This window comes from Zeugodacus cucurbitae, chromosome 6 (genome assembly GCF_028554725.1).
Source record: "Zeugodacus cucurbitae isolate PBARC_wt_2022May chromosome 6, idZeuCucr1.2, whole genome shotgun sequence".
NCBI lineage: Eukaryota > Metazoa > Arthropoda > Insecta > Diptera > Tephritidae > Zeugodacus > Zeugodacus cucurbitae.
In genome coordinates this window covers 22,002,775-22,017,090 of record NC_071671.1, presented here as the reverse complement: position 1 = coordinate 22,017,090, position 14,316 = coordinate 22,002,775, and positions in this window count along the sequence as shown.

Sequence of the window (14,316 nt, the reverse complement as noted above, 5' to 3'; positions counted from 1 at the left end):
ATCTGCCGTTTAATCGACCTAGATAAATCTGCCTTTATTTCAGAAAAAATATTTTAAACCGCCAAGGGTATGGAAAAATTGGAAAATAATAAAAGTCCCCAATTGATGAAGTTACAACCATAATAAGAGAATAAAATGAAAAATTCGCACTAAAAATTCTAAACTTACAGGTGTGAAATATCATCGTAGTTCGTAAATAAATACAACAAAACTAATAAAAATCTGCATGACAAATGTGTATGTTTAGCGCATATATAAACAAAAATTGAAAACTATTTGTTGCTTCTAAGTCATATGAAGAGCTAAGTGGCATAATTTTAACCAAAAAACATATTGTGGAAAGTGGAATTGAAAAACAAAAATATGAAAAAAGATTTGAATTATTTTATTATATATATTATATATATATTATTTCGTGAAAATTAAAAAAAAAAATCTAAAAATATCATCTTATAAATAAAAATATAAGTTAAAATCAAAATCAGAAAGAAAAGAAATCAGAAAGCAAAAGCAATGAAAGCAGAAAATTAGCGAAATTTCACAATGACAGAGGTGCAAATGAAGGGCGACACAAGAAGCTATGGCGTACAGTAATTGATGGCAAGAATTTGCGAAAATAATAATAAAAAAATGCGAAGAAGTTGGCGCATAATGAATGTGATTTCAGTGTCAGCGTTGCAACTTAGTAGAACAGCCACATTTGCTGCGCTGTTATAAAAATGTGGGGCGTTTTATGAGGTATTTTCATGGAAGCGATATTTTTGCTATTTTTCTCTTCGGTTTCAATATTTTCTCACTCTGCTTGTAGTTTGCCAAGTGCTGCACGTGTGCGCTTTCGCATTGCGTGGTTTCACGCTTCGTAAGCAGGTGCGTCGTATGTGTGGATGTGTTCCACATACACGCTCTCACCTATTCCATCATAAGCGACAATTGAAATTGACTTATTTCCATCACTAATTCCTCACTTGATTTTTGCTCACTTCAATGCGGTAATGGTACTTGTCAGTGATGGGAGAGCACTGACGTTCCACATTGTCCACACAATCAAATGCAGGTATTTTTAACGATTTTAATTTGAGTTATCTTTAAGTTGAGATATCTTAATAAAATATATGTAAATCATCCCTGGTTCCAATATATCGAATATAGTGATGATATCTGTCTAGTGTTTGGTCTAGATCTCATACCATTAATAAAGTAGTTTTGGCCACTTTGATAGAATTTTCTTCTTCTAAATTTAGTTGTTTCGTGTGATTCTATTTTATAATTCAACATTTTTTGTCTTCTATATCTGACTGTATGTACATCTTCTTTAATATTTATTTATTTTTTTGTTTATCAATAACTTTATTTTTCCCACTTCATCAGCAAACAAAACACATTGTTCCCCAACAATTAACGCACTCATTCCACACACTTTATAGACACCTGTTCGAAATAGTGCGTCGCTCACCAATACATCATCATTTGCATGGACGCCACGTTACCTGCAGTTCGATCAACGCAACACCGACGCGACAGGAGAGGGTGAAAATTCAATTGTCTGTTTATTTACACGACGACATCGAGGGGTTGTGGTATTGATTTAGAGCGCCAAACTCCAAGTGGTTTGAAATGTGTGTGTGTGGTGTGCAAAGTGTATAGCGTCTCACCTTTTGTTCTCTTGCTGTTATTGTTGCTTCACGTATTGTCGACCGCATCGCATTTAAACCAATTTATAATATTAATTTATAACGCTGGTGCTGGTTGGGGTAGTGGTTGTTGTTTACACGCTGTCATTCAATAGCAAAAACAAATAGCAAAACCATGGTTGCCACATGCAGGCAAATAACGAAAGTGTGTGAGTATGCAAATAGTATTTTTTTCATTTCAAATCGTCCATCAGCCTGCCTGCCTTGTGGTTGCATCAGCGCCGCAACAATGTTGTCTAAACACAGTTTTTGCGAAAGAATACCACACTTAAAGGCCAGTGGCTACGCAGTGAGCTATATAGGTAGCCAAACGGGAATTGAGAATAACAAGCGTTGGCGGTTATTGCAGAAATAAAGGAAAAGAAGTTGAACGGGAAATAAATAGTTAGAGGACAGATAGACACGCAATTGCTTGAGGAGCCGTATCTTTGTTGAGTTTTAGCTTTAAATATTAAACGTTTAAATTTTAACAAATAATAGTTCAATCAGTGAAAAATATTGAAAGGATTGTATATTCAATATCATATATATTAATATGGTATTGTTATGAACATTGGAGCCGCAATTATGCACGTCTAGTTAAATACATTTGCTTTACTGGCCTTTCTAGCCTTCCAGTATTCCACTATTACAAACAAGTATTATACATAAGTCGTTCATGTAGTCATGTCGCATCTGTTGTACCGTCACGAATGTTTGTTATTCAATCGCGCATCCGCTTAGAAGCAAATATTAGCGTGCCGAAGAATAAAGCCATACAAAGCAATGACATCAGTATATACTTACATACATCTATAGTATATGCAAAGAGACGGCTAGTACAATGATGCAAAGATAGACAGTAGTAGAGACTAATAGCTATGATAATTGTTGTATTTAACAAAACCAGCAGGTACACAATACGCCGACAAAATACAATGTGGAAGTCAAGTAAGTAGTGCAAATTTTTCTTGCTAATAGAAGATGGAAGTGCGTAAAAGAAAAGTGATGAAGTACAGAAAATTGAAAATGAATCTGGGTAGTGGAAATATATATTAGCATAAAAATTTTTGGGATAACAAATAATGGAAGTAGAGGCGAGCAATAAGTAGGGTATACATGAAGATTTTGTGTTCACTGCTTTGCTTAAACCATGCTATATAATCTTAAATGCTTCAATAAGCCCTTCCAGCAATTCAAATCAACAACTTTTATTCCTAATACCAACACACCCTCTCTAGCCAAGGTTGATTTTTCAAGCAAAACAAATTTATTATCATAAATATCTCGCTTGTATATATATATATAGCATGCAAACACTTTTGTAATCTCTTTGTCTATGAAATTCAACTTTTATTGTGTAAGTTGAATTCACGAAAGAATTCACAAACATTGTCATTAGATAAAGTTTGAGTGCTGGTAAAATTTTAATTGTTTACGAGTGGGTGGTGGGATTCCTAAACATGCGAAAGGACGTAGAAAGGCATGACATATTGTGTGGTCTATTTAATGGTGGTTAGATAGCAAAATTGTTTAGTAGAATGGGTTGAGATATTCAACGGTAAGTAGTTTGGGTCTCAGCTAAATTTCTGAAAAAAATAAGGAGTAAGTTTATTTCCGCTAAAAATCAAAATTATAGGTTACTAAAAGAGATTAAAATATAAAAAATTATAAAAAAAATCATTGTTTTGATATTCTATCTTTCATCAGTTTTTCTACGACTCTTTCATAATCCTATTTTGCAATTTTCCAGTTGAGAAAAAGTGCTTTTTATGAAAATGAGGTAGGCAAACTACATTGACATTGCGCCTGAAAGTATACTTCATTTTCGCCTAAAGGTAGGCCAGATTACGCCTTATGATATGTTGTCTTTCCGTTGACATTTAAAAAAATGGATGTGGTGGGCATAATCAATTATAATTATATTAAAGTTAGTATAAAGCTTTAAAAACATCAATTTTCTTTAGGCAATAGAGGAAGAGATAATATAAAAATATGAATATAAAAATTTGAAGAACAAAGTATCTACAAAAAACTTTCAATTCTGCCTTTAAATATTCTGAATCAGTTAAAAATAAAATGAATTCAACAGCAGCAAGCGAAGAATTTCTAATATAAAGCAATCGAAGCCATACATTCCCACCACGTAAAAAGCGCTGAACCGTTAAAGGACATAACCCCAAATCTGACAATGAATTATTGCTACTAAGACATTTATTTTTTGGGTACAAAGTTCCAGTATTTACAAAACACACACACACACTTATACACTCTTTTGGATAGCCACTCAGGTAGATAGGCATTTAATCAATCGGTAAAATGGTGTGAGTTGCAATAACAGGAATAAAAAAATATAAATAAATCACTCAAGCTGAAGCAACGTTTGATATAAAAATGAGCAGATTTACTATTTATGAGTAGAGAAAGGTAAAATGTGAAAAACGCAGTGACGTTAGAGTATTTTTAGCCGCTCCGCTTTCGACGTGCCGCGATTAATGCGAGTTAAAACCAAATCTAACAGGAATGCTGCATAAATTTCCACTTTAAAGCGCCGAGTTAAATAAATAAAAGCAGTGATTTATCAAAGCTTCTGGTATGTAGGAATGAAGGTGTAGCGCAGAAATCACGTTGCATTGGTAAACTAAATTCCAAGCATATTTACTATATATTTTATTCTTGCTGTGGGCGGCTTTGATTAAAACTAATTACTCACCTTTTTAATTGCATAGCTCACATTTTCCACGCTTTTGCACGCACCTTAAGGGCAATTTTCTATTCCACTTTTTCTCACTTGAATAGTTGATGCAGCTGTGTAAATTGCTTACCTATCCTTAATTGCATTGCAAATTATGGGCGCACTAGTTCTGCTGGAAATCTAATCAAATTAATTGCAGCTAGGTGCGGATTGTAAATGTAAAGTGAAGCATGAACATTTAGATAGAAATACTAGCATGAACTTTTTGGTATTTTGAAGGGTTTTAGTTGGATTTTCAACGTAAATAAATTTTCTTTCAATTTCTAAAATCATAGGTGTTTCTTTGAATCCAAAATGTTGGTAATATTTTCAATTGTAATACTTTCATTTCATCCAGCTGGTGAACCGGAAAGAACTTGTAGAGACAAAATTTAAGAAAACTTTGGCTGATGAGTAAGTATCTCTTCACAGCAGAGCTAAGTATCCTTCTTTAGAAATATGCGATTCCTATTTTCCTCATATACTATATTCCTAATCTTTACACTCTCGCAACATGTTGCACGGATTATACTAGTATACTTTTAGCTGAGAAGGCTTTAATGTGAATACTTTCCAGTTCAATTCAATTCAAGTACTTAAGTATCCTTCATAGCACCCACATTGAATCATTTTTGCTCGACATGTAACATCACTTACTTATTAATTTAGTTTGCCAATAAATTAGGCTTAATTATTTGAAATTCAATTTACAAATTTGTTACTTACTTTTACTTTAATTGAAAATGTAATACTTTTGTTTAATTGAAATGTAATACACAAGGATTAAGAGAAAATTGCCAATTTGGTTATTGTGCGGTTAAATTGATTTTAGCTGAAGTGTGTACTTGTTTTTGTATATGTTTGTTTCAATATAACTAGAATATGCTTGTATGTTTTGGTAGAGATATATTTTATATTCAGTAAATTAAATATGAAAGACTTAACTGGACTTTGATGTCATTATTGTTTTGTTTGTGGTTTGAAAAATAAAATTTTTTTCAAATAATTTTTGTGTAAGTTGTAATTAAGAGTGGAATACTTTTTTTTTTATACATATTTTTTTATTTATTGAATCTGCTTTGTTTAAAGCCTAACAATAAGTAATAAAATCTTAAATCTATTTACAACTAAAAAAGCTCAGGAATGTGGTTGAGCTGTTTTGGTAGAACGGTGCTCTCTGATAGGCTGGTAGATCTCTTCTTTTTAAACGAGTTTGATTGGAATGTACCAAAGCATTAGCCAAAGGGTTTGGATGTTCACGAAGTTTAGAAATATATTTCTTTCTATTGTCCTCTATCTCCTTCTTTACCATAGGAATATCAAGATCTTTATGGATATTTTCGTTACGCATGTACCATGGTGAACCCGTGATTGTTCTAAGCATTTTATATTGGAATCTCTGAATTATATCAATGTTGGTTGCACAGGTCGTACCCCACAGTTGAATACCATACATCCAAATCGGTTTTACGATTGCATTGTATAACAGGACTTTGTTGTCTAGGCTAAGTTTAGAATTTTTGTTTAAAAGCCAATTTAAATTGGCTGCTCTGAACTTCATGCAAGTTACTTTACTCGCTATATGTTTCCGCCACGTGAGCCTTCGATCCAGGTGAATCCCAAGATAAGTTACTTCATTCGCTTGGGGTACTAGCACATTGTTTATTTTAACTGTCCGGCATGTTTCCGATTTTAGCGAGAATGTAACATGCTTGCATTTTTGCTCATTAATATTTATACACCAGTTGGCTAGCCATTCTTCAACACAAGTTAAGTGCTCCTCTAATACTCTTGATGCTCTTATGGGGCATTTGTTACGGCTTATTATGGCTGTGTCATCCGCAAAAGTTGATGTCAATACGTTATTAGCTATTGGAATGTCTGCTGTATATATTATGTACAGAGTAGGGCCTAATACACTGCCCTGAGGTACACCGGCCCTTATCGCTCGTTCTTCTGATATGAAATCTGCTACTTTAACTGTAAACTTCCTATTTCTTAAATATGACTCCAATGTTTTATGCAAATCGTAAGGTAAAACGTTTTTGATTTTCCATAAAATGCCTTCATGCCAGACCTTATCGAACGCCTGAGCTACATCGAGAAAAATAGCTGAACATTACTCTCTGTGCTCGAATGCCTTCCTGATTTCGTTTGTAATTCTATTCACTTGCTCTACTGTGCCATGTTTAGCATGAAACCCGAATTGGTGGGTTGGTATTATATTATTTTCGTGGAGGAAAGAAGACATTTTTGATAGTAAAACTTTTTCGAATATTTTGGAAATACAGGGTAAGAGACTTATGGGTCTGTAGGAAGACGGTTGTGTTAAGTCTTTTCCAGGTTTATCTATCATGATGATCTGCGACTTTTTCCACGAAATTGGATAGTACCCGAAACCAAGAATTGCATTAAAGAGCAAAGAGAGCACTGATATAGCAATATTTGGCAACTCAATTAACATTTTTGGAGAAATATTATCGTGTCCTGAAGACTTTTTCGGGTTTAGCTCTTTTAGGATCTTGGTAATTTCATAAGTAGATGTCCTAATAGACACGCTTGACTCGTTTGCGATATTGGGCAAAGTTGGCAACTTAAAATTGTTTTTTGGACCATTGGGTTGAAATACCTTTTCTAGGTGATTTGCAAAGCAATTTGCCTTTTCCTCATTACTACGCGCCCAATTACCATTCAAATGTCTTATAGGCAGATAGAATGGAATACTTGAATGGATTTTGATTTAGAATCTTTTATTTTTATTTATTTTCTGTATTTTTGGAATTTGTAATTTCTAATTAGCCATTTACACATTTCTCGTCTGATTTGACTCTCTATTGTATACAAAGTATTCCTCTTTACTCACTTACATACATACGAGTCAAAAGTGAATACAAATATACTTTTTCGCATAAAAAATTACTGACATTTGCTTGTGTTTACATATAGGCTGAGTATATATAAATGTAAATTCTCAAACATAAAAACCGTAATAATTCAACCTTTTCCCAGTGCTCATTTAAAATTTAATACCCTAGGCACATCATATTAGGTCTACAACTTTACTTCCGCTGTTTTTTTTTGTAAATTTAAGTCTTTTTTCACTTAGGATAGCCTCACCGTAAGTATCCGAAAGCATTCTACGAGCCTCAGCCGCATTTTTCTTGGAATTAAAAAAGAAAAGCAAAATTCCCCGCAAATGTCGAGAATTCGGGTCAAAAAGTGACATTTTTAGTTGAGAATAAATTTGGGATACAAACAGATCTCTACAAATATTTTGTTGGGTTAATGTTGACACAAATGTCCAAGATCGATATAAAATCGATTTAATCGACCAGTGCTTGACCCTAGAGACATCTATTGGAAGACGGCGAAGCAAAGTTGTAGACAAATATATGCATACATTTGTGTTATTTACTCTATAAAGGCGTAACTTTAACCGCTCATAATGGAATAATGCCGAAATGACAATAGTTCGCTTTAGAATAAAGTAATTATGTTGCTTTTATTGTAGGTCTAATATAAATGCGTGTAGATGACAATAATCGATTTAGTTGAGTTAAATGGCAGTAGGCGGAGATTATTTTATTATATTTTTTATTTTAATAAATAAGGAGTATAGCATCAAAAAATTAAATGGATTACAGAGGGCAGCCTGTGCAGGGGTTACTGGGGCGCTTAAGTCATGTCCGACTGACGCACTAAATGTACTCCTATATCAACTGCCCATCGACGTTTTCATAAGAAAAGTAGCAGTACTTTCAGCTATAAGAATAAATGAACTAGGTGGTTGGAACCAGAAAAGTGATGGACATAGCGGTATCCTGAATTATTTTATTAACAATTTATACAAATCAGACTATATCCCCCCAAAGTTAGACTTCAACACTAACTTTCAGGTGAGGATACCCTCTAGACGTGAATGGAGAAGAGGTCTAGAAATAGAGGAGAATACGATCTCAATCTATACCGACGGGTCCAAAATGGACTGCGGAGTAGGTACGGGGGTATTCTCCAATGATCTGGACATATCTCTCTCTATCCGTTTACCAAACGCAGCCAGTATCTTCCAAGCGGAAGTGCTTGGCATACAGAAGGCCTGTGGAGCCATGTTGAACAACAATGGGGGGATACAGAAAGTGAATATATACACAGACTGTCAAGCAGCATTGCTGGCCTTGTCGTCTCCGGAGATTAATTCTCACGTAGTCAGCAATTGCAGGAAGGTTTTGTGCTCATTAGCAGAAAAACTCAACCTGTCCATTATATGGGTGCCCGGCCACAGGAATATTTACGGAAATGAAAAAGCAGATGAATTGGCAAAAACAGGAGCCTCTCTAGATGAATCCGAGGCGGAACAAATTCAATGCCCATTAGGAACCATCAGGAGAGAGATATACACATATTACGAAGAAATAGCCATAAACAGATGGAAATCAAACAACAAATGTAAAATGTTTTGTTATTTTGGCCCGATTATAATAAGATAAAAACGAAGGATTTATTAGATAAGTCCAGGAAAAATATATACAGGCTTACAGCCACAATAACAGGACACTGGCCATTTGGGGAACATGCGCTGAAAATGGATTTGCCCCATAACCACATATGTCGCTCCTGCAAACTAGAAGACAAAAAGGAAATGGTTTTCCACTATCTTTGCGAATGCCCGGAACTAGCTCAAATCAGACACAGGACTCTTGGAAGTTATCAGGTACCAGATCTTGGATGGCTGGCCTCAAAAAGAATAACAGAAATAAGTAGTTTCATAGAGAACACAAAATGGTTCGAACGCCGAGATGAAACGCAATAGCAGTAATTTCTAAGATCTTACAATAGTGTAACAAAATGGCGCATCTAGCGCTAATTGAGCCCAGAAGGGCTCCACTCCAACCTACCTACCTATTTTATTTTATTTTATTTTATTTTATTTTATTTTATTTTATTTTATTTTATTTTATTTTATTTTATTTTATTTTATTTTATTTTATTTTATTTTATTTTATTTTATTTTATTTTATTTTATTTTATTTTATTTTATTTTATTTTATTTTATTTTATTTTATTTTATTTTATTTTATTTTATTTTATTTTATTTTATTTTATTTTATTTTATTTTATTTTATTTTATTTTATTTTATTTTATTTTATTTTATTTTATTTTATTTTATTTTATTTTATTTTATTTTATTTTATTTTATTTTATTTTATTTTATTTTATTTTATTTTATTTTATTTTATTTTATTTTATTTTATTTTATTTTATTTTATTTTATTTTATTTTATTTTATTTTATTTTATTTTATTTTATTTTATTTTATTTTATTTTATTTTATTTTATTTTATTTTATTTTATTTTATTTTATTTTATTTTATTTTATTTTATTTTATTTTATTTTATTTTATTTTGTTTTGTTTTGTTTTGTTTTGTTTTATTTTCGGTATGTGAACACATGGCGATACATAACCTACCTCAATCTCAGTATGTTTCCGTTTTGTTTTGTTTTTTCTACGACACTACTTCAAAAGATTGCAATCTTCTCCAAACTGGCATATTACATTTTCTCCCGACTATTCATACACATAGAGGCGCAGAGGCATACATATGATCATATGAATGTGCTCAGACTTTTTTAATAACCGCGGTTTTATGAATTTTTCAAGAACTTGTTTTCCTTTTTCCCACTTTTTATCACAATAGCTACGAATAGCGCTGCCTCAAATTGCATTTCACGCCCTTTGCAGGACAGCCAAACACCCAGTGGCCTTTCAAACTTAATGCAGCCTGAAGTTTTTTCATTAAAGATGCCGTTTAGTTGTTGTTCTTATTTTAGTTTTTATGGCATTTCGAGTGTTAAGCGCCTGTGAAGACTTCCATTAAACGAAAAATGCGCAGTAATTTCACTGAATTTGCGTGATATGGAGTGCAACACATGCCATTGCAACACAATTTACTTGAATTCAAAATGATATGAAAGCTAGCGAATAGAACTACCAAACATAGAAGAAATATTGTGAAATAACATTTTTTCAATGAAAGCACCGACAGGTCCCGTATTTTACTGTCTTTTCGCTTTTCAAGGGACATTACAACTTTCAAAGCCTCTCATACCACAGTAATTTCATTACGATGATGTGGTTTTCAGTTAGCGCAAATTTGACGAGAAGCTTTGTAAGACACAATTCCAGCCCACGGCAGAATTGCGGTGGGCTCTGAGCCTGATTGTGGTGGCTTAATGACCGCACCAAAATGTGCGAAAGACAAAAAAAAAAGAAGAAGAAGAATATAATAATAAAAACAAATACAAAAATAAGGAACTCCGCATTGCGTGCTCGTTGAGCCATTCAACTTCTGCGAAGCACAAGAAAATATACCGTTAATAGCATATGTGTTGTTTTGATGTTTGCGGCTGCAGCTATTTAGGCGCCACATGACACATGTGGCAGATAAGCGTTGAATAATTAGGCAAGATTCAACAAAAACAAAACCAAGAAAAACACAGAAGTTGTGTAGAAAAATAGCAGTAAATTTGCGCAAAGAAAATAAATAAAAGCAAGCGAGGCGGAATTTGGCGTTAAATAACAGACACAAATTTATTTGGTGTAAAACATTTTACGGCTTCAAAAGTTAGCATGTTTTTGGTTAATTAAATGCTTTTCGCTCTCAGGTGAATTAACAGGAAGTGTCACAAAACAAAAAGTAAAAACAACAACATCTTCTTCATATATAACTTCTGCTTCGATGCATTGAGGCTTAACGATAACTGTAATTATAACGTTAATGGAGCGTTGAAGTGTTTTTTTGACGGTAAATGACTGCTTGGAAGATTTATCTTCAAATAATTGCTTTATACTCAAGACATCACAAACTTACATCGTCTTTGTAAGATGAAGTCTAGAGTTTTGCTCATACTAATAAGAAACTACGGTTGTATCAATGTAAGCGGTTCTTTGAACAATCTTCTAAATCTTAGATTAGAAGATCCTCACATGAATTAAATTTCAATTCAATTTAGTCCAAAAATTTACAGCCGTCTTCGAAGCTCCTTCGGAAATTACTGTTAACTCTATATTTTAGATATACATCGCCTTGAAATTTTTAGACGGCTAGTAAAGCTGTCTGTTCCAGTTACTACTACTACTTATTATAATAAGAAGAAACTCATGTCAATCATCAGAGGACAAAATCTAGTATTTAGTAAAACTAAAACTATTTAAGAAAATTTTGAATTTCAATTTCTATATATAAAGTATATTTGGAAGTACGATGCATCTGAACAAGTTTTTATGGCGGTTGATAATGGTAGGGCCTCTGAGAGGTCCTCTCGCTTACTCCATTGTCTAAAAATTGTTAGATTACTGGACCATTTCATATTAATAAGACAAAATACAAGAAATAAAGAATTCACCGAAGATCCTAACCTTTAAAAATAATGTCTTTTACTTCTACTAGGAAGCAAAAACAGTATTTCAAGTGCATAGACAGAGCCAATCTCATTAAACCTTTGTGACTTTTCAGGAAATAAATAAGAAAGTACTGGACAAAACTATAGTAAATCCTAATTATATTCAGGATACAAGAGCTCTCGTGCCAACTTTGAACTCAGATGTCTAGAAATATGTAATGAGGTTTAGAAATTAAGGAAGATTTAAGAAGGAAGGGGGATCCCGAAAACCTTGAGTGATATGAATATAAGATGCTGGAAAACCGGAACGATTAATGAAAAATTTAAGAAAAGTTTCAAGACCAGATAAAATTTTGGTAAGCCTGAAAAGGGATCCAGTGATTGAGATCAGGTTTTTTACCGATAGCCGGACGACTATGTACTGAACCATTAGTCTGGACAAAGATGGTATATTCATAGACCCCAAATATTGTCTTTTCAAAAGTCATGTGTCGACCTGATATTTATATTCTGGGATATCTGTCTCATGCAAGAGAAGATCGTGGTTTGTGTAAGATAATATAGGCTTACGGTTAGCTCCTCTAGAATCCTTGAAGACTTCTTCATGTCTTCTATTCACTAGCTCCGACTTAACTAACTCAACAACGAATTTTAAGGAAACTGTCTAGCAATTTCAGCCGTGAAGTACCCTTTCCTTGTAGATGCTCTACTCATGAAGCTAGATTCTAATATGGACAAATGTTATATTGAGACGATTATTGCAGAAATTCTTATCAAGAGAATTCACTAAAGTCCGCTAACTAAAGAGTCCAAAAGGCACTATCAAAGCATTGGGAGCTATGTGCCTTTTATAAATTTGGACCTACAAAAGTCTCAGATACGGCAACAACTGGTAGAGAGAAAGCGTTATTTTAAGAACGATATTAGTCGTCCCTCTTGATAATGGGTTCTACATTCCAAGATAGTGCTAGTATACGAAATATTCTTAGCGCACTTGTCAGTGAAGATATTTTCTAAACTAAAACCTGTTAATTTAAGTAACTGAACCCTTCTCTCTACTATGTATTATTTGATACATTTTCTTAAAGAACTAAATTAAATGGAAAAAGATATGGTAACCCTCTTTACTTTCAAGTTTTTTTTCTATTGAACCTATCTAAGCATCTATGAATGAAATTCTTTGAAAACACAAAAGTGATGAAAAAAGAACTGCAATTACATAAATTGCTCAAACTGCGAATGGCATGAAAATGATTAACCCTTTTCATATTGTGCAACTAAAAAGAACGGGAAAAAGAAAAAAAAAATCGCAAATCAGAGAAAGTCCGAGCAACTTGAGTGAATTTAGAAATTAAGGAAGATTTAAATCAATTGCTTTAATGATAGCCATCAGTTATGCAGATATTGCGAATGAATACAAAGGCAATCGGAACACAAAACGCCTTTTTCATGCGGTCTTCTATTACACGCCAACAACAACTACATAGGCACACAGAATACAGGAATTTGAGGGCTATAAACGATAATGCTTAATTGCTAGTAAAGGGTGATTTTTTAAGAGCTTGATAACTTTTTTTAAAAAAAAAAACGCATAAAATTTGGTTCATGACATTTACTTTTTGAAGATAATTTCATTTAAATGTTGACCGCGGCTGCGTCTTAGGTGGTCCATTCGGAAAGTCCAATTTTGGGCAACTTTTTCGAGCATTTCGGCCGGAATAGCCCGAATTTCTTCGGAAATGTTGTCTTCCAAAGCTGGAATAGTTGCTGGCTTATTTCTGTAGACTTTAGACTTGACGTAGCCCCACAAAAAATAGTCTAAAGGCGTTAAATCGCATGATCTTGGTGGCCAACTTACGGGTCCATTTCTTGAGATGAATTGTTCTCCGAAGTTTTCCCTCAAAATGGCCATAGAATCGCGAGCTGTGTGGCATGTAGCGCCATCTTGTTGAAACCACATGTCAACCAAGTTCAGTTCTTCCATTTTTGGCAACAAAAAGTTTGTTAGCATCGAACGATAGCGATCGCCATTCACCGTAACGTTGCGTCCAACAGCATCTTTGAAAAAATACGGTCCAATGATTCCACCAGCGTACAAACCACACCAAACAGTGCATTTTTCGGGATGCATGGGCAGTTCTTGAACGGCTTCTGGTTGCTCTTCACCCCAAATGCGGCAATTTTGCTTATTTACGTAGCCATTCAACCAGAAATGAGCCTCATCGCTGAACAAAATTTGTCGATAAAAAAGCGGATTTTCTGCCAACTTTTCTAGGGCCCATTCACTGAAAATTCGACGTTGTGGCAGATCGTTCGGCTTCAGTTCTTGCACGAGCTGTATTTTATACGGTTTTACACCAAGATCTTTGCGTAAAATCTTCCATGTGGTCGAATAACACAAACCCAATTGCTGCGAACGGCGACGAATCGACATTTCACGGTCTTCAGCCACACTCTCAGAAACAGACGCAATATTCTCTTCTGTACGCACTGTACGCATTCGTGTGGT